The 18,724-nt window shown below is 39.5% G+C and overlaps 1 long non-coding RNA gene across 1 annotated transcript in view; it reads left to right on the top strand.

Moving 5' to 3' along the window:
• The first annotated feature begins 4,789 nt into the window (after positions 1 to 4,789).
• The window catches only part of LOC103884133, a 34,462-nt gene continuing 20,527 nt past the window's right edge, over positions 4,790 to 18,724 (top strand). The window contains exon 1 of the long non-coding RNA XR_004184475.1: positions 4,790 to 8,222. This is a non-coding gene — a long non-coding RNA (uncharacterized LOC103884133). The remainder of the gene's footprint in view (positions 8,223 to 18,724) is intronic.

The raw sequence follows: 18,724 nt of genomic DNA, 5'->3' as shown, positions 1-18,724 counted from the left end.
AAGACAGCCTTGTCCACCAGGCCTGTGTGCTCTGGGCCTGTGGTGGGAGAAACATCCCTGAGAATCTCGGAATCACTTTGAGGGCTGTGTTTCCTTCTCCTTGAAGAATAACACATGTTGTATTAGTCTGTTCTCGTGCAGCTAATAAAGACATACCCGAGACTGGGTAATTTACAAAGGAAAGAGGCTTAATGGGCTCACAGTTTCACATGGCTGGGGAGGCCTCACAATCACAGTGGAAGGCAAATGAGGAAAAAGACACATCTTATGTGGCAGCAGGCAAGAGAAAGCATTTGCAGGGGAACTGCCCTGTAAAACATCAGATCTCGTGAGATTTATTCACTATCACGAGAATAGCGGGGAACAAACCCGCCCTCATGATTCGATTACCTCCCACCAGGTTCCTTTCACAACACGTGGGGATTACTACATTTCAAGGTGGGATTTGGGTGGGGACACAGCACCAAACCATATCACATGTCCACAGCTAGAGAGCTCCATTGTGCCATCCTGCAGAATTCTGGAACTCGGACAGCCTTCCTTCATTTTATCCAACCTCTGCCTCCTTCAGTGCAAACTGGCTATATTTCTGCTGCTATTACCCCATCTCTATCCCTGGATTCCACTGAGATGACTGCATAGCTTCTTGAATTACACCTATAATCTCTTTATCAAGTGATTTTCCAGCCACCCTCTTGGTGTTCTGTCCAGAACATGCTTTCTCATTTTTCGCAATATGGATAGGCTGAGGATTTCTCAAATTTTCAAGTTCTGGTTCATTTTTGCTTAACAATTCTCCTTCTTCATTTTCTCTCCTCTAGATTGTACTATAAACAGTAAGGAAAATCCAGGCCATAACTGAACACTTTGCTTGGAAATCTCAGCTAAATACTCAAGTTCAGCACAAACAAGCTCTACTTGCCACAGAACGCTATTCAGACAAGTTATTTGCCAATTTATACCGAGGATTATCTTTATTCCAGTTTCCAATAATATGTTCCTCATTTCTATCTGAGACTGCACCAGAATAACCTTTAACATCCATATTTCTACCAACAGTCTCTACAAGGCAATCCAGGCTTTTTAAACACACTCCTCAAAACTCACCTATGCTCTACCAAAGCCACTTCCATATTTTTCAGTATTGGTTACAGTAGCATCCATGGTACCCAAATCTGTATTACTTGGTTTGCCTAGGGTTGCCATAAAAAATACTGAAGGCTGCGTTGTTAAGGAACTGAGATTGATTTTCTTATAGTTCTTGAGACTAGAAGTCCAAGATCAGGGTGTCAGCAACTATGACTTCTCCTGAGGCCTCTCCTTGGCTTGTAGACAGCCACCTTCTTGCTGTGTTCTCACATGGCTCTTCCTCAGTGTGGATTCACTCCTGGTGTCCCTCCTCTTTTTAAAAGGAATTTAGTTCTATTGGATAAGTTCCCACCTTTGTGACCTCCTTTAACTCTAATTACCTCTTTCAAGGCTCTATCTCTAAGTGTAGTCACATTGAAGGTTAGTGCTTCAACATATGAATTTTGGGAGAACACAATTCTGTCCATAACAATATCAATGACTACACAACACCAGAATGAAGAGCATATACAAAATTCTGTTTTTAGCTGATGAACAAAGGTTCAGAGAACACTTCCTGTATATGATGCATTCACATACGTCACTGAGAAGTGTGCAAGTAGGAACTTCTTCAGGTGGCAGACATTCAATCAAAACTGAAATCCTGGAGGTAAAAGAATGTAGGAGCCAGAATTTGTCCTACAGGTTCTTCCCCTTCCTAGTGGTTTACAGTATGACTTTTTAACATGTCTCCAAAAACAAGGATGGGGAATAAAAGTTGAGATTTGAACAGGAAATAAAGTCAAGTTAGAAACACTTACTTAATGCAAAGACTTCCAAAAGAAGGAATTCATTGGCTGAATCAGGAAAATCTGTTATGCAAGACTGAAGAGGGGCAAATGAGCCTGTCACATCTTGACTGTGGACAGGTGGGGAAAGGGGACTCTCCTCTGAGGGTTGCTAACCCCATGCCATCCTCATGAGAGTACAGGCACTGCATTCACGTGTCTTGAGGGCCCCACAAAATCCCAAGGAAGTTTAAAGTTCTTCTATGTGAAGACATTCTAAGGGATCTTGTGGATCAAATACAAATCTCTCTGGAAATATATTCTTTAAGCCCAGGTATCTTAGAACTCATACAGTTGAAGTTCCGGGGAGCTCAAAGTCAAATTCAAAAAGCACTGGCCTCATGAGGACACAGATTGCCATGAGTGTGATTTATGTGAAATGAAAATTCACTTAATTATTCTAATCAGATATTGGAATTTTTTGATGCAGATAAAATACTGTTTAATATTTTTAAAGAAATAAAAGTAAATGTTAAAGGTAATGATAAGGGAACCGAAAATACTATTTAAATAATAAGAGTCATTTGAAAAAGAGCCAAATACAAGCTCTATAAATGAAAGATATAGTAGCTAAATTTAGAAAAAAATTCTGGGCAGAGGTATGGCATAGTATGTGTAAAAGTGACCAAATAATCCCCTTACCATATCTATGTTCTCAGGTAGTCCCTTTTCACATTGACTCTGAGCATGGCCATCTGACACACTTTAGCCAATAGATCAAGAGTCAACATGATTTAAGCAGAGACTAAAAAACAACTTACACATTAGGGTGATTCTCTTGATGTTACTGGGAATCCTGCACCTACAATTGTGTCAATGAGCCCAGACTAACCTGCTTGATGATGAAAAAGACACAGCTGAGTGATCCCCAATACTCCGACTAATATAAAGCCAACCTCCAGACATCTGAGTGAGGTGTTATTAGGCACATGAGACCCAAGGGAGCTACTGGCTGACTACAGAAACCAAACAACCTATCTCAGACCAGGGGAACAACTCAACCAATCCAGAAGACTGTGATGAATGCTAAACATTTGTTGTTTTAAGCCACTGTTTTTGCATAACACACCAGACACTAATGGATACAACAACCAACATATAAGACAATCAGATCAGACACAGTTGAAGAGAAGGTTAGTGATATAGAAGATCAGAAGAAAGTATTCAGAATGCACCATAAAGAAACAAAGAGGTGAAAAAATGAGAGAATAATCCATGCAGGATAGAGTGAGGAAGTCCAACATATGTCTAATGAGAGTTCCAGAATGAGACAATAGAGAACGTAGGGACAAGAAAATATTTGGAGATATAATGGCTGACAATTTTCCAGAATTATTGAATAACACTGATCCTTAATGAAACATCAATTTAGGAAGTCCAGTGAATTCTAAGGAGAAAAAAAAACTGAATGACATCAGCACCTAAATGCATCATGGTTAAAGTGCAGAACACCTAAAGAAAAGGTCACAACAAATCCCAAATTGAGGAAAGGCTGCAAAATCACTGAGTTTTACCCTTCAAACATGTGAAGGTCATAAAAGACAAAGAAAGACCAAGAATACTTTCTAATTAAAGGAGACTAAAAGGCATAATTAAAAATAACTAGAACTGAATTCTAATAGTAATGCTAATAAAGACTTGTGGGATTTGGCTAAGAAGATATTTAAACACTGATATCCTTAAATGTTTTACTAAGAGAGAAGACAGGTTGTAACAAATGACCTAAGTATCCACCTTATCATGCAGTTTTTAAAAAAATTAATCCATAGAAGACAGAAAAAGGTGATCATAAATATGAGAACAGAACTTCATGTAATGGAAAAGAAGCATCAGAAGAATCAGCAGAATCCAAAATCTAGTTTCCAAAAAGACTGCTAGAATTGACAAATCCTTGAAAATATTAATCAACAATAAGACAAGGCAGGGAACAGTGGCTTACACCTGTAATCCCAGCACTTTAGCAAGCACAGGCTGGAGGATTGCTTGACCCCAGGAGTTTGAGACCAGCCTGGGCAACATAGCAAGACCCCATCTCTACAAAAACTAAAAGTTAGCTGGGTGTGGTTGCATGACTGTAGTCCCAGCTGCTCTGGAAGCTGAGGCAAGAGAATTGCTTTAGCCCAGGAGTCTGAGGTGCTACGTTTGCATGATGGCACTCCGGGCAGGGTGACAGAGGGAGAATTTGTCTATTAAAAAAAAAGAATAAAACAGAATGCACAAAATAAGCCATATTGGGAATTTTTGAGGGGCATATCTCTAGATATAGCTAAGATTAAAATAGTTATAAGCCAACCTATGAACACTTTAGGTTGGTATATTAGAAAATTTAGTTTTAAGATTTCTAGGAAAAAATCAAATTACCAAAACTGATTTAAGAGGATAAAGAAAATATGATCATTACAGAAATTAAATAAGTTTTTAAAAATCTTCCCCCAAACAAACAAACAAACAAAAAGACCCACAAAGGTTTTATGAGGAAATTCTAACAAACATTCAAGGAACAATTATTTCCAAACTTATGCAAAGCTCTTTTAGAAAATAGGATATACATATATCATCTTTCCAGTTCACTTTTAAAAGCCATTGTAACCCCGATTGTTTCAGTAAAAAACAAACAACAGGGGAATGGCAATAAAAGGAATTACAGGTTATAGTCACTTGTAAGCATATATATGTGAACTTTTTAAGGGACTGAATCTTACTCTGTTGCTTAGGTTGGAGTGCAGGGGAATGATCATACTCACGGCAGCCTCAAACTCCTGGGCTCAAGTGATTCTCCCATCTCAGCCTCTCAAATGGCTGGGACTACAGGTATGTGCCACCATGCCTGGCTAATTTTTTTTTTTTTAAATTTAGGGACAAGGGTTTTGCTACATTGCCCAGGCTGGTCTCCAACTCCTGTCCTTAAGTGATCATCCTGCTTCAGCCTCCAACACACTGGATTTATAGGCGTGAGCTACCGTGCCTGGAAGCATTAATCTTAAAGAAAATAGTTAACCAAATCTGGGGATGTATAATCCAACATACCCTGGCCATATTTGGTTTATTCCACAATGAAAGATTGGTTCGTTAGGGAAACATGCTAATGTAAATCTCTTCATTGCAAGAATAAAGGAGAAAAACCAGAGGAAGAGAGAGTTTCCTGGGAAGAATTAGGCATCTTAACCAAACATAAAGGAACAAATCTTCCAAGTTGAAAGATGATGGAAGAAGTAAGATAATGAGAGCTTGGTCAAAGACGGGAGGGTCTGGGCACCGTGGGAATGAGGCTCTGGGAAGGGATGATTGTCCCAGTGTTTTGACTTTAGAGAATGACAAGAAAATAATGCATGAAAAATGGAATTGCCTCAAGTTTCCCAAGAGAGTTCAGACTGAGGATGCATCCATCACAGTCAGGTACCTGACTCAGTGTTGCAGGAATGTTGACATCAACAACCGGTGGCCGGTCTGGTCTGTAGGCCCTGAGAAGAAGCACAGGCTTAAAAAATATTTCTTGAAATCAGCCTTTACTCCTGAGAGTAAATTCAAGATTATACTAGATATTCCCGACATCCAGGGAGTAGGCCTCTGTAGGTCCAAGACACTTTTACTAATATGTGGCATCTCTTTGAGAAAAAATTCCTCAATTCTCCCTGTTGGTGATTACAGTCCTCGAGTGACACAGCTCCAGGCGTAGTGACTGCCTAACAAGAGATACCTGAAGCCACTCTCCTACACATTTATTGATGAAGGAATACCAGATCTTTAAGGAAAAAGTAGCTACAGGAATGAGAGCCTTAATTCATGCCAGTTTACCTGGAATATGGGTGCTGATCACCCTGAATATCGTTAGGAATATTGCTTCGATTTTCAGCACTAAATCTATGCAAAACAATTTTCTGAAATGACGGTGATAAATACGTTACCGGAAAAAGTTGAACATTCTATCTCCATTTGGTATTACACTGTTGAATATAGGTTCCCAAATTGAAAACAAAATGACAAACTTGTATTTTAAAAGTTGCATATTATAAAGTGTCAGACATTTTTAAGGTAAAAATTTTCTCCATCTGGACTTAGGAAAGTAAGGAACTATCTTTCTTCTTTGGTACCATAAGCTTTTAGTCTTTTGTGTTACAATAACCTTTATTTTATGAAATGGTGGTGACTGTAAGTGATAGATTTTGTTTAATAACTTTCTTGACAAGGTAGATAATGGCCAGTTGGTGCTGTCATACGTTCGTAAATTTATGGATGCCTGAAACAGAGAATCTGGGAGCAGAAGTCTCTGCTTTTATCATAGCACGTATCACAACTGATCCTATTAATTTCAGTATTTGTCTTCCCCGTGAGTTATGGTACCACTTGAGGATGCAAATTGTGATGACTCCTACAAGATCTTAGTGGATGCTGACACACCAGAAATGCAAAGTCAGGCCCTTTCCACAGAACTGACATCACATGCGTGCTCCCGGTGGGCCCACTGGAGGAAGTCTGGCACATCTAGTGGAGAATGCTGGGCAGTTAGTAAAAGGGCACGTTATAAGTAACTGTAATAAAGAGAGCCCTTTATTATATCTCTTGGATAATCACAACATTGGTGGGGGTGGAAACAATCAATCAACTGTACTTAAGACAATCTTTTGCCAAACTGTGAAAAACGTTCTTCCAGTTCCCTCTGAAAGCCTAACTCCCAGAAATGTCGAGGGCGTGCCTCCTGGGACCCTCTTCACATCCTTCTCGTAGGAAACGCACTGTCGGGTAGCAGTTGGGGTTGCATGAACCCACCGCGCTGTGGAGGTAGCGTGCTGCCATCTCTGCAGCTGTTGCTCTTATCACAGGCTGCCTTCCTTGTATAACTTTCCTTGGAGTGGGCTCCTGTGCTCCTGGGAGTCCTATAGGCAAAAATTCTCGAAAATGGGGATGAAATATCCTTGACACATTTCTGCTTGTAGGCAGTAGCCGGCCAGCAACTCCTTCTTTAGCTGTCTGTTGATACCCTACTTTTTCTAAATCCAGAGGCGGACACTGTGGGAGACATTTACCATGCGAAGCGACATCGATGTTTCATTTTCTGTGGTGAAGAGACCTCCTTTCCACTGCGGTCAATAAGAAACATATATTTACATAAAAGCTATGAAAATATACCTGCTTTGCTTATGTATATTTCACAGATCACACGAAGTGAGATCTTCTTTCTATAAACTTCTGCCTCTTTTCTCTGAGCAAAGAAAAGCAGCTTTCCTTTAATGACATCAGTTCTGGTACATTTTCGCCTACGCTTTGCTCACAGTCTTCAAGACTGCAGCTCCTGACGGGGCTCCCAGATGGCTTCATCCACTCCCACACTGCTTGTGGGATGGGATGGCCCTGAGCCAGATGGGTCTACAGTGTATCTGGGAGTCATGTTCCTTACCTTCTGTCCAGATTGGTGGCATTCTCTCTCTCTCTTTTTTTTAACTTCTTAAATTTATTTTGTTCTCCAAGTAGGTAATGTAATTTACATTGGTAGCATCTCAGACAATATGAGAGTACACAATGTCGCGAAGTTTCTCTTCTGCTTCCTCTCCCATTTGCTAATTCCCAAAAGTCCTCTCCCATAGGTCGGCATGGGCACTAGATTTTTAATGCATATACAGATACAGATATATGTGCCACTCCTCTGTAGACAAATAGCCGGCACAGTAACAATATTAGGCATCTTGCTTTCTCATGTAATGATAAGTACATGAGATGGTAGCAGAGGCAGCTAGGTGTTCAGCAAACATATTCTCTCCTTTCCTAGGAAACAGTCACGGCTCAAAAGCAGCTGCTCAGCCAGAATCACATTTCCCAGCCTTCCTTGCATCTGAATAAGGACATATGACCAGTTCTTTCATGTAGAATGGGAGTAGAAGGCATGCGCACTTTCAGATCAAAGGCTTTCGGAAACAGCTCTGCCTCTACCGTGCCTCTGTTCCATTCCATCAGCTCGATGCAGACAATGAGGCCTTAGAGGACAATGGGATCAGAAGAGAAAAAGGATGCAGTCCCCACAGGAGAGCTGCCCACCAACCAGAAGAACTAGGGATCAGCCTCCATTGCATGGATGCACTGCGGGCCAGTTGTTTACAGCAGTCTCGTCACCAGGTTAGAAATCGCACCCCAGTGGTCACACAGAACATCCTTCTTTTTGCTTCTATTTTTGCAGCTGTTCACTAGTCCATTGGAAAGGTGGCTCACGGTTGCTTCAGACTGCCTGTCTCTAGGATATTGAAGTGGCTTCCAGCTTTTTGTCGCTCGAAACGATGCTGCTGTGGCTAGAAGTATACATAGATCATTTCGTGGGTGAGTATCTTCCAGAGAAATATTTCATGTTGAAATGTAACATCTTATTTTAATATTTCCTTTAAATATGTATGTCAAATAAGGCCTAGGCACTACTAAAATTAATACAAACTATATACATGTTATTCAGTTCCTGTTCTGAAGGGATTCTATAAATAACCAAAAAACTAGAAGGCGACATCACCCAGCCCCATCTTGCTTGTTTGAAGGTCACTTAACCAGCAGCCTCAACTATTTGCATTAAAAATGAATCTAATTGGGAAGTTAAATAGTTGTCTGGTCTCTCATTATGGATGACTTGAAAAGTCATGTGTTTCATGATAAATTAGTTCATCAGTTGTCACCTGGATCCTCATTTATCCTTACTTTACATACACTCTGAAAAAACAGTCTGGTCATGTGACATGTTTAGAACTCACATTAGGAGAGGGAGAAGAATGGAAGCTCTGCAGCATCACTTTGAGCAGGGAGAGAAAGTGATGGAAAGAGCCAAGGAAGCATAAAAATCAAGCAGAAGTGTTCAAAGGCCCAGGGAGCAGGACAATTTCAAGTCAGGGCAAACATTGCATTGCTATTTGCTGGCACCACAAAAGAACTCACAGCCAAAGGTAGGAAGGAGCCTGGGTCATGAAGGAATTACTCAAGTCATGTGTTGTAGGCTAAAAAGAAGTATAATATTCTAATATTTTTAAAAAGTGAAGCAAGTAAAGAGCAAAAAAGAAGTATTATAATTTAATACGTTTTACCATGCTGAAAAGGAAGCTTTGATGTCTACTTAGAAAATATGCATGTCTAAAACAAATCATTTCCTAACAAGCCTAAGTAGATCAAGTGTGGGCCAGAGGATATCAGGTCCTGATAACTCAGAACCCTAAAGTGCGCAGTATGCGGTGAGCTGCTAAGCCTGGGAGGAAAACAGGACAGTGGGAGGAACGTCACCTTCCTGGAGGAAGAGAGAGGAGTGCAGTTTCCTAGTGGGAAGGCAAACAGCTTCCTGACATTTGTGCTCTTCCCTGGGCTTCGTCATTGTGTGACCCGCGTAATATCCTTAAACATGCCCTTCTGACTACCACCTGCACTGCATGATGTCCCAGTGTGGACTGTGCCGGCTCATTCATCAGGAATGGTATTTAATCAGGGCTGCAAGTCAACCAGAGGAGACTCATTAAAGTCACCGCAGGACAGAAACTCAGGCTCCCAGCCCTGGCCTTACCCTGCGGCTGCTTTTCCTTTCACCTGCCAATTACTTTCGTCCACCTCCCACCTTCCGGTTCCGTGCTAAACCCAGATTAAGCTGGTTCACTCCTGGGAGTAAAGACCTTGAAGTAAGCTCCACTGACACGAGTGGGAATCAGGGCAGGTGCCCGTGCTCAGGGTCACTGCTGAATGGCCATCAGCGAGGCAGCTGGCAACGGCTACTGGAGGAAAGCCTGTCCCACTGGAGACAGTCACGTCCCCTGGCTCCCCTCACACAAGCATGGCATTGGTTTAGTCCCGTTTCTTTCAAGAAGCTTGTGTTATTTATTTCCTCTCCACACGAGAGTGCAATATTCTTCTCCACCTTGTATCACGAATTGCTGTTTAATGTTGCACATGAAACAGCCCCCCGTGTCTCCCCCATCTCCCTCAAAGTGGGCTATGGAGACCCTCACTGATTTCAGGGAAGCAAGGACAACTTTGGATGAGTTGTGCTCCATAAAGAATGCCATGGGCCAGGCGCGGTGGCTCATGCCTGTAACCCCAGCACTTTGGGAGGCCGAGGCGGGATCACGAGGTCAGGAGATCCAGACCATCCTGGCTAACACAGTGAAACCCCGTCTCTACTAAAAATACAGAAAAATTAGCCGGGTGTGGTGGCAGGCACTTGTAGTCCCAGCTACTCGGGAGGCTGAGGCAGGAGAATGGCGAGAACCCGGGAGGCGGAGCTTGCAGTGAGCCGAGATTGCGCCACTGCACTCCAGCCTGGGCGACAGAGCGAGACTCCGTCTCAAAAAAAAAAATAAATAATAAATAAATAAATAAATAAAAAGAATGCCGTGATTAAAATGGCCAGCAAGCATGTTCTGTCTGAGTCTGTAATACGTCCTCAAATTATGCAAAGAAACACATGGATTAGAACCCCTTCCTTGATCTGGAATTAACAACTTCAACTTTCTGATTATGCTAATCTGATCAGAGTTTAGCCTAGAGCGTATGTGTTTGGATTCAGAGTATTTCTTATTTACAAACAAAACTAAATTTAATCTCCCCTTTCCACTTTCTGCAGACATTTTTGCAGGTTTTGAAAACTTGTTTGAGGACATTGAGAAAGCATTCAGCACTGCCTCTGAGGCTGGGATTTGGCCCACATTGATTTCACACCATTACTGAATTGGTATAAACACATTTATTGGAATCATCTCATCAAGAGTCACACTACAGAACCAATGATCCTACCCCATCCCCCTATTTTTTAATCCAAAACATACACAATAATATCTTGTCAACCACCATCCTCAATGTAAAACTAGTAGCTATATTTGCATTGCATTAAATGGTTTACAAACATTTTCTCAAACATTATTTTATTCTAATGTTTGTTCGCTAACATAAATGGAATTGGACAATAGCTTCACTTTATCATTCCAGGGTCAGTTTGATCAAGATGGGAATACCCTAAGGCCCTTAGTCTCTTATGTCCAATACAAAATATCAGTTCCCCTGAGAAAGCGTTTTTCCTGTTTGGGTCCAAGGATCACCTGCATCAATATCAGCTGGTGAGTTGGGGGGTGACGTCACTGATTAAAATGTGAAATTCCCGCTGCAGCAGGATACTGGGGGCATCAGTATCCCGCTTCAGGTGGGGGCAGGAAGTCTGCATTCTGAGTCTTTTCCTGAGTGATTTTTGGCTTACTGAAACGTGCCTTATTCATTCTGCACAAATATAATGGCTATGTAATTGAAGTCCTTTCTCTCTTCACTCCTGTCCTTTCCATCAGTCAATAAGGTTTTCAAAAGGCCTGTGAAAATACAGTGATAGTCTCTGCAACTTTCTACTATGACTACTTAAGATTAAAAGTGTATTAAAAATGGAAGGCAATTCTAGGAAGGCATCAGCCATACTGTGTATGGTAGAGGATAGTGTCTTCAGAGGTCCAGTGCTGGAAAGCTTGCTGTCATTTTTCGGTTTAGGAAGGTTTAGCAGAAGAAAGGGATTAAAAGTAGACTTCAAGAGGATGGTTAGTCAGGATACGGAGATCAGGAAAGAGGAGGACTTACGCAAAAATGGAAAAGAACAAGGCAAGTTCACAGATCAATCCGTGGTGTACTACAGACGGGGTCTCTCCTGAGTGCAGACAAAGAGAGTGAACGTTGTCTGTATCAAATTTCCAAATAATAACAAACTCACACAAAGCCAGACTGCTTTTTAGTATCACCAGGAGTGTATAATTGTAAACTACTTCAGTGCTAAAATACTCTCTTAAAACAATCATCTGTTGGTCCAAGTTCTGTTGTTATTAAGCTTTAATAATCTGTGAACACCAAAGAAGCATATTTTTACTATTTATCCTTAATGTAAGTTGTATTCAACATGATGGTTATTTCAGAGCGCTCAGCTACATGTGTCAGTTTGGAGAGTGAGTTTGCAAAGTTTTGGGATAATACAAGCTTACTTTGGACTCAGTTAAAGTCTTCAAACCCTGTAGTAAAAACAGTAGATTTACGATAAAAAATGAAAGCATAGTGGGGAAAAAAATGAAGCAATTTAATTGAGTTGCTCCAATTCTGTTATTCTGGGATCACTTTCAGTTTTCATAGCATTTAAAATGTGAAGCAGGCCAGTGGCTCGCACCTGTAATCCCAGCACTTTGTGAGGCCAAAGCAGGAGGATTGCTTGAGCCCAGGAGTTCAAGAGTAGCCTGAACAACATGACAAAACCCCATCTCCACAAAAAATACAAAAATTAGCCAGGCATGGTGGTGCACACCTGTAGTCCCAGCTGCTCAGGGGGCTGAGGCAGGAGGATCATTTGGGCCCAGGAGGTTGAGGCTGCAGTGAGCCGTGTACACCACTGCACGCCAGCCTGGGTGACAAAGAGAGACCCTGTCTCAAAAATAAATAAATAAAATAAAATGTAAAGCAGTGGAACAATGCAAACTCTGAGGGGTAATATTTCGGTTTGGTAAGTGCAAATTTCAGGGATTTTTTTTGTTGTTTGTTTGTTTGCTTGCTTGTTTTGAGATGGAGTCTTGCTCTGTCAACAGGCTGGAGTGCAGTCACGTGATCTTGGCTCACTGCAACCTTCAACTCCCTAGTTCAAGCCATTCTCTTGCCTCAGCTTCCCAAGTAGCTGGGATTACAGGCATGCACCACCATGCCCAGCTAATTTTTGTACTTTTAGTAGAGACAGGGTTTCACCATGTTGGTCAGGTTGGTCTCAATCTCCTGACCTCATGATCCAGCCACCTTGGCCTCCCAAAGTTCTGGGATTACAAGCATGAGCCACTATCCCCAGCCAAATTTTAGTTTATGGATGAAATATTTTAATGAATTTGAATAGTACCAGTCTTGAACAAAGTACAATGAAACACAAAGTTTTTAAAATGTTTCTTAAATATCAGTGCACTGAAATTTCTGGAATGCAATTAATTGTGGCTGCAACAAAATATAATGAAATGGATATTACACAGTAAAGAAGTCAAAATTTGAAGAGGAATACCAGAAGAAATGACCAAAGTTGCTAGTCTTCCATGGCCGGAAAAAATTAAATAGTCAGTGCTTGGATACTTTGATTATTTTCAGCAAGAAGTAGACTCTCATTATAAAGTAGTAAATAAAATAATGTCAATTCAAAGAATTGAAAATAATGTCAATTCAAAGAATCAGTCATTTTCTCTGATTTTTGAAGAAAAAGGAAATATTTGAAATTTTTAACAAAAAAAGTAAATTAAAATATCTCTAAAAGTTTTTACTGGGTACTATGGTTTGAATGTCCCCTTCAAAACTCATGTTGAAGTTTCACTGCCCTTGTAGCAGTATTAAGAGATAGAAGTATTAATAGGTGATTAATAGCAATATTAATAGGTGATTAGGCTGGGAGGGCTCCACCCTCATAGATGGATTAATGCTGCTTTCATGGGAGTAGGTTCCTCACAAAAGGATGAGTTCCCCCTTTTGCCTCCTCATTGTGCCCATGTGGTGCCTTCCACCATGTAATGATACTGCAAGAAGGTCCTCACCAGATGCCAGCCCCTTGATCTTGGACTTCCCACCCTCCAGAACCATGAGCCAATACATTTCTGTTCAGTATAAATTACCTGGACTATAGTCTTCTCTTACAGCAGCATAAAATGGAATAGACAGTGAGATTTTTTTTTCTATGAAAAACTGCAAGAAACAGACCTGTAAAAAAGAAAGACATGGATAGTATTATTTTAATTTCTGGAATTTACTATGTAATAGGGAATTTATACTATGTATTTATTTAATTTATTTATTTCTATAGAGGCATTTTAAAGCTGCAAGAAATAAACTTGGAAAAAAAATAAAGACATGGATAGTATTTTAATTTCTGGAATTTATTGTGTAATCTCTGCCAAACATATCATTATTTTTGAAGACTTTTGCTATATCTTTTACTTCAAGTGAAAGAAATTTTAAAATTAATAAAAAGCATTATTCAATTAACTATTAATAATGATAAATGAACAGATCCGGGCCTACCCTCTGCTGAACGTGAATATGCAAACAAGATTAATTTGACAGAGTTGTTGACAAATTGGCAAAAGTTAATGCTCTAACAGAAATTGTAATTTGATTATTCTTTCCTGTGACAAACAGAAATTGTTATCATTTCCCTGCATTATGCCACTTATGTATACCTCTGAGAAAAGTATATTATGTTTTGTATTTTTAAAGCTTTGCAGAATTTGTATCATACCAAATATGGTTTGGATCTGTGTCCTCACCCAAATCTCATGTTAAATTGTAATCCCCAATGTTGGAGGTGGGGCCTGGTGGGAGGTGATTGAATCATGGGGGCAGTTTCTCCTGGTTTAACACCATCCCCTTGGCCCTGTTCTTGTGATCATGAGTGAGTTCTCACAAGATCTGATGGTTTAGAAGTATGTGGCACATCCCTGCTCTCTCTTGCTCCTGCTCCCACCATGGGAAGTGCCTCTCTCCCCCTTCACCTTCTGCCATGATTGGAACATTCCTGAGGCCTCCCAGAAGCAGAAGCCGCTATGCTTCCTGTACAACCTGCAGAATCATGAGCCAACAAAACCGCTCTTCTTTATAAATTACCTAGTCTCAGGTATTTCTTTATAGCAGTGTGAGAACAGACTGATACAATACCATATGTACTTTTCCAAAGCTATGTTTATTAATTTAACATGATGTTTGTGAGAGTATCTATGTTGATACATGTAGTGCTAGTTCATTTATTTTCACTTCTCTCTCATGTTCCATGGCACAAATACATCTTTTGTATGCATCCTCCTGGAAGTGATTATTTAGATTGTTTCTGAGTCATTTCAGGGGCAATGAACACCCTTGCATATGCCTCCCTAGGTTTATGCCCCTATACGTACAAGCAGAACGACTCAATCAGAGGATGTGTATTTTTTAAAATCTACTAAATATGCCATATTGAACTTCAAAGTACTTGTTCAAATTTATATTCTTACAAGCAGCAAATGACAGTTTCCGCTGCAAATCTCAACAATAGTTGTTGCAGTCAGATATTTAATTTTTGCAAATAAGAATGCAAAATGTTCCATCACTGTGGTTTGATTTTCGTTTCCCTGATTCCTAGTGATATTGAGCATCTTTTCATGTATTCCTTCGTGAATTCAGTTTCTAAAGCCCTTATTCTGTAAATCTCACTGTTTCTCCACATCCTTTAACAATTATATTCTCAGATTATAATTATACAAATTGATATTTTTAAATTCATGACCATTCTGCTGACCAATGTCCAGTAACACTTGAAGATACGAATAATTCATTTAATTTAATTATGTGTTAATTACCCAAAGTTGGTCATTTCACAACTCTTCACATAGATACTTACTATTGGATTTAATATAAGTTTTTCATATCAAAACACAAAAAATAATTCTAAATAAATTGAAACCATTAAATGTACAGAAGAATATATGGAGAAAAGGGAAAAAGAACACGCTTATTGCAGATCTGTGTTCTATGAAATCCAAACTTCTTATCCTTGTCTGCGGACCTCACTTTTCTAACCTCGTTTCCTTGGAAGCTCCCCTTTCTCATGTGAAGAACTCTCTGGCATCTCCCTGTCCCTAGAACGCAGCCAGCTCAGCTTCCCTCCCAAGATGTTCCTCTGACGCTTCCCTCTTCCTGAAATCCTCTGCTTGGATTATGATCTCAAGGCCTGATTTCTCAATCACATGAACCCCAAACTCCAAACTGACTAATCTCTCTCACACATATACATTCTCTTCAGATTCTCATTACATTTTTTTTCATTATCTAATATTCTCTTGTTTATTTTTATTTTTCAACCTTTTTATTGTCTATTTCTCCATACAAAAACACAGTGCTGAAGAACAGGGCCCCTGTATATCCCTAGTGCCTCAAACAGCACCTGAGGTGCTGGTGTGCAGTAAGTATGATTTGAAGGCTGGGCAAAGGCTGGATTAGACAGCACACACTTTTCACATTAAATATATTAAAATCCTTACCAATCTAGGAACCCATACGAGTGATGACCACACTAAACTTTTATGACTAGTGCAATTCAATTCAATTTGCTTCCTACATTTAGAATGCCAGATATTGGTTTTTAGGCTGAAGGTAATTCTATGGTATCAGACTAATTGAAGAGAGTTTGAATTACAAAAGTGTGGTTACGGGTTTTATATAGACAAGAAACATGTGTGTAAAAATTAGGTTGCCAGAACAGAGTTTCAGCAGAGTAGGAATTTCAGTGGTACTCTTACCCAATCACAATGATCTAGTAAGAGCTGCTCAGGTGCTACCTGCAGGAAAAATAGCCCAAAGTCACAATCATCTAATGAATAATATTCAATTAATTATGATAGCTCAATTTAGAATGCAAATGCCACAGAAAGTCTGGGAACAAAATCACCTTCAAGGCAACTTTATTCATACTGTAAAAGAAACTTTGCAACACAGAGATCTAGAGACTGGTCAGTGAGTTGGATTTTTGTCGATATGTTTGAGTGCTAACAACAAATAAAACTAAAAGTACCTTTCTTGGTCTGTTCAGGATGCTATAACAAATTATCATTGGCTGGCTTATGAACAACAGAAATTTATTTCCTATAGTTCTAGAGGCTGGGAAGACCAAAATCAAGGCACCAACAGATTTGGTGTCTGGGGAGGGCCTACTGCCTGTTTCATAGATGGCACTTTCTCATGCATCCTTACACAGTGCAAGGGGCTAAGCTAGCTCTCTGAAGTCTCTTTTATAAGGGCATTAATCCTATTTATGAGAGCTCTGCCTAATCACCTCCCAAAGGCCCCATTTTCCATTACCATCACCTTGGAGATTACGTTTCAACATATAAATTTTGGAGGGATGCAAACATTCAGACCATAGTAGTACCATTAGAGATGTGGATTCTTCATTTAGAGGCTTTTTAGGATATGAAAAAGTGGCCTCTTGCTTTAAATGGTACACATTAAGCATTAATAGAATGAATGTAATACTCTGTAGGATCAAACCACGCTTTTCAGAGTCTACTAATTTCAAAAAGGCCTTCATAATTTAGAGAGCTATTTGTTGACTCTTATCTTTGCAAATACTTTATTCCAGATGTGACTAATTAGTAGTATAAGCAGGTTTGCTGGGGAATGTTTATATTACTTAGGAAAAAGCATAATTAGGAAAGAAGCTACAAAGAATATAGCCCTGGGAGCAGTTGAAGATTGAATGATTAGCATTTTATCTCGAACATTCCCTAAAGACCTTATGTGGGGATAATCTATTATTACTATTATTATTATTATTGCAGTCTTAGTGTTTATATATATGCATTTCCATGGTGCTTATATGCAACCACACACAATAGTGACGTATAATATTTGTTTAATGTCACCGTTAAGAGCACGTTGGTGCTATTAACAAGGAAACTGAACCTCTACAAAGTTAAGTAACTTACAAAGGTCATTTTTTTCCATATTAGCTTACCTAGAAGTTGTCACTTCTGACTCAAAAGCCTGAAATATTTCGACACAGGTTACTAGAGAACTTTGCCTATTTGTATATTTTATTGTCTATCTCAACTCACAAGAAATTGGAATCTTTCAATACTTCCTAAATTACTGTAAAAAGAGGGCATAAAATAAATAGTTTAAATCATACCCAACTTCATCAATATCAGTTGAGTATAGGGACACTCACTTCTGATTTCTAATTAAAGAATTGTTCAGGCTCAGCCTACGTTTCTTCAGCGAAAGCATCCCATTTATATTTCAGAAGCCCTCATTACAGACGATCAATTTTGTAATTGTAAATCTTGGTGCTAAGAATCTGCTAGGGCAAAGCCCATCTATAGATGGTAGATATGAAGTATTCTAAACTGAATTCCTTGAGGGCTATTGCTCTCTCTATCTTGTGAACCTATCTCAGCCCATAGATCATGGCTGATGTAACAGCTCCGGGAGTGGGGAGTGAACAAAGTATTCAGTGCACGATTTGTAATAACGGGTTGCTAACCAATAACTGGTCGTTATTGACATAGGCTGAGAATAAATTCAGGTTATATAATTAAGTAAGGCAAATTTGTTTCTAATTAATATCTGACAAGTATTTTGGATTATACACAGAAATGACTAAAGCAATAAATCCCAGCATTTCTCCCTCACGCCACATGCCCCCAGGAGGACAAGTTTATCCCGCATGGAGTCCTCAGATCTTCAGCGAGAGCTGCCGTTCTGTTGTCATTTTTACTTCACAGCCACTTTCATTTTGCATACTACAAATTTAGTAAAATTCAGAACAAGCTTGTTGTTTCACCTGTCCCAAAATTTCAAACTCATAAACTACAGACATTTAGGATGCTTTTTAAGCCGATTGTGTTTTTGAACAGAAAAATAAAGCTACTGCATGGAGACAATTACGGTAAAACTAAGGGAGACAGATATCTATTATTTAAATGCACAGTTTAAAACTACATATTGAAAGTTACAGCCCATTAATGTAAATTATTTTGCAGTGAAAATATCTAATTATCTCTTCCAGATAACAAATATAAATGTAAATGTTTCAACCTCATCATAATAACCTGTGCGAAGAGAAGCTGCACAACCGCAAACCCGGAGTATGCCCAAAGTTGAACTGTCTATGGAATTCACCCATTGTGTCTCTAGTGTGCTGTTTCCAGGTGCCTCTTTCATAGAACAAGAAGAGAAAAATGTATTAGATTCGTGTGTGTGTTGAAATTACATTTTTAGAAGAGCAATTATTTGGTGTGGTATATAAGGACAATGATTTTTTTTTTTAACTCATCACTATTGTGGTTCTT

The sequence above is a fragment of the Papio anubis genome, chromosome 6 (assembly GCF_008728515.1).
Source record: "Papio anubis isolate 15944 chromosome 6, Panubis1.0, whole genome shotgun sequence".
Taxonomy (NCBI): domain Eukaryota; kingdom Metazoa; phylum Chordata; class Mammalia; order Primates; family Cercopithecidae; genus Papio; species Papio anubis.
This window is presented reverse-complemented; position numbering and strand designations above follow the sequence as displayed.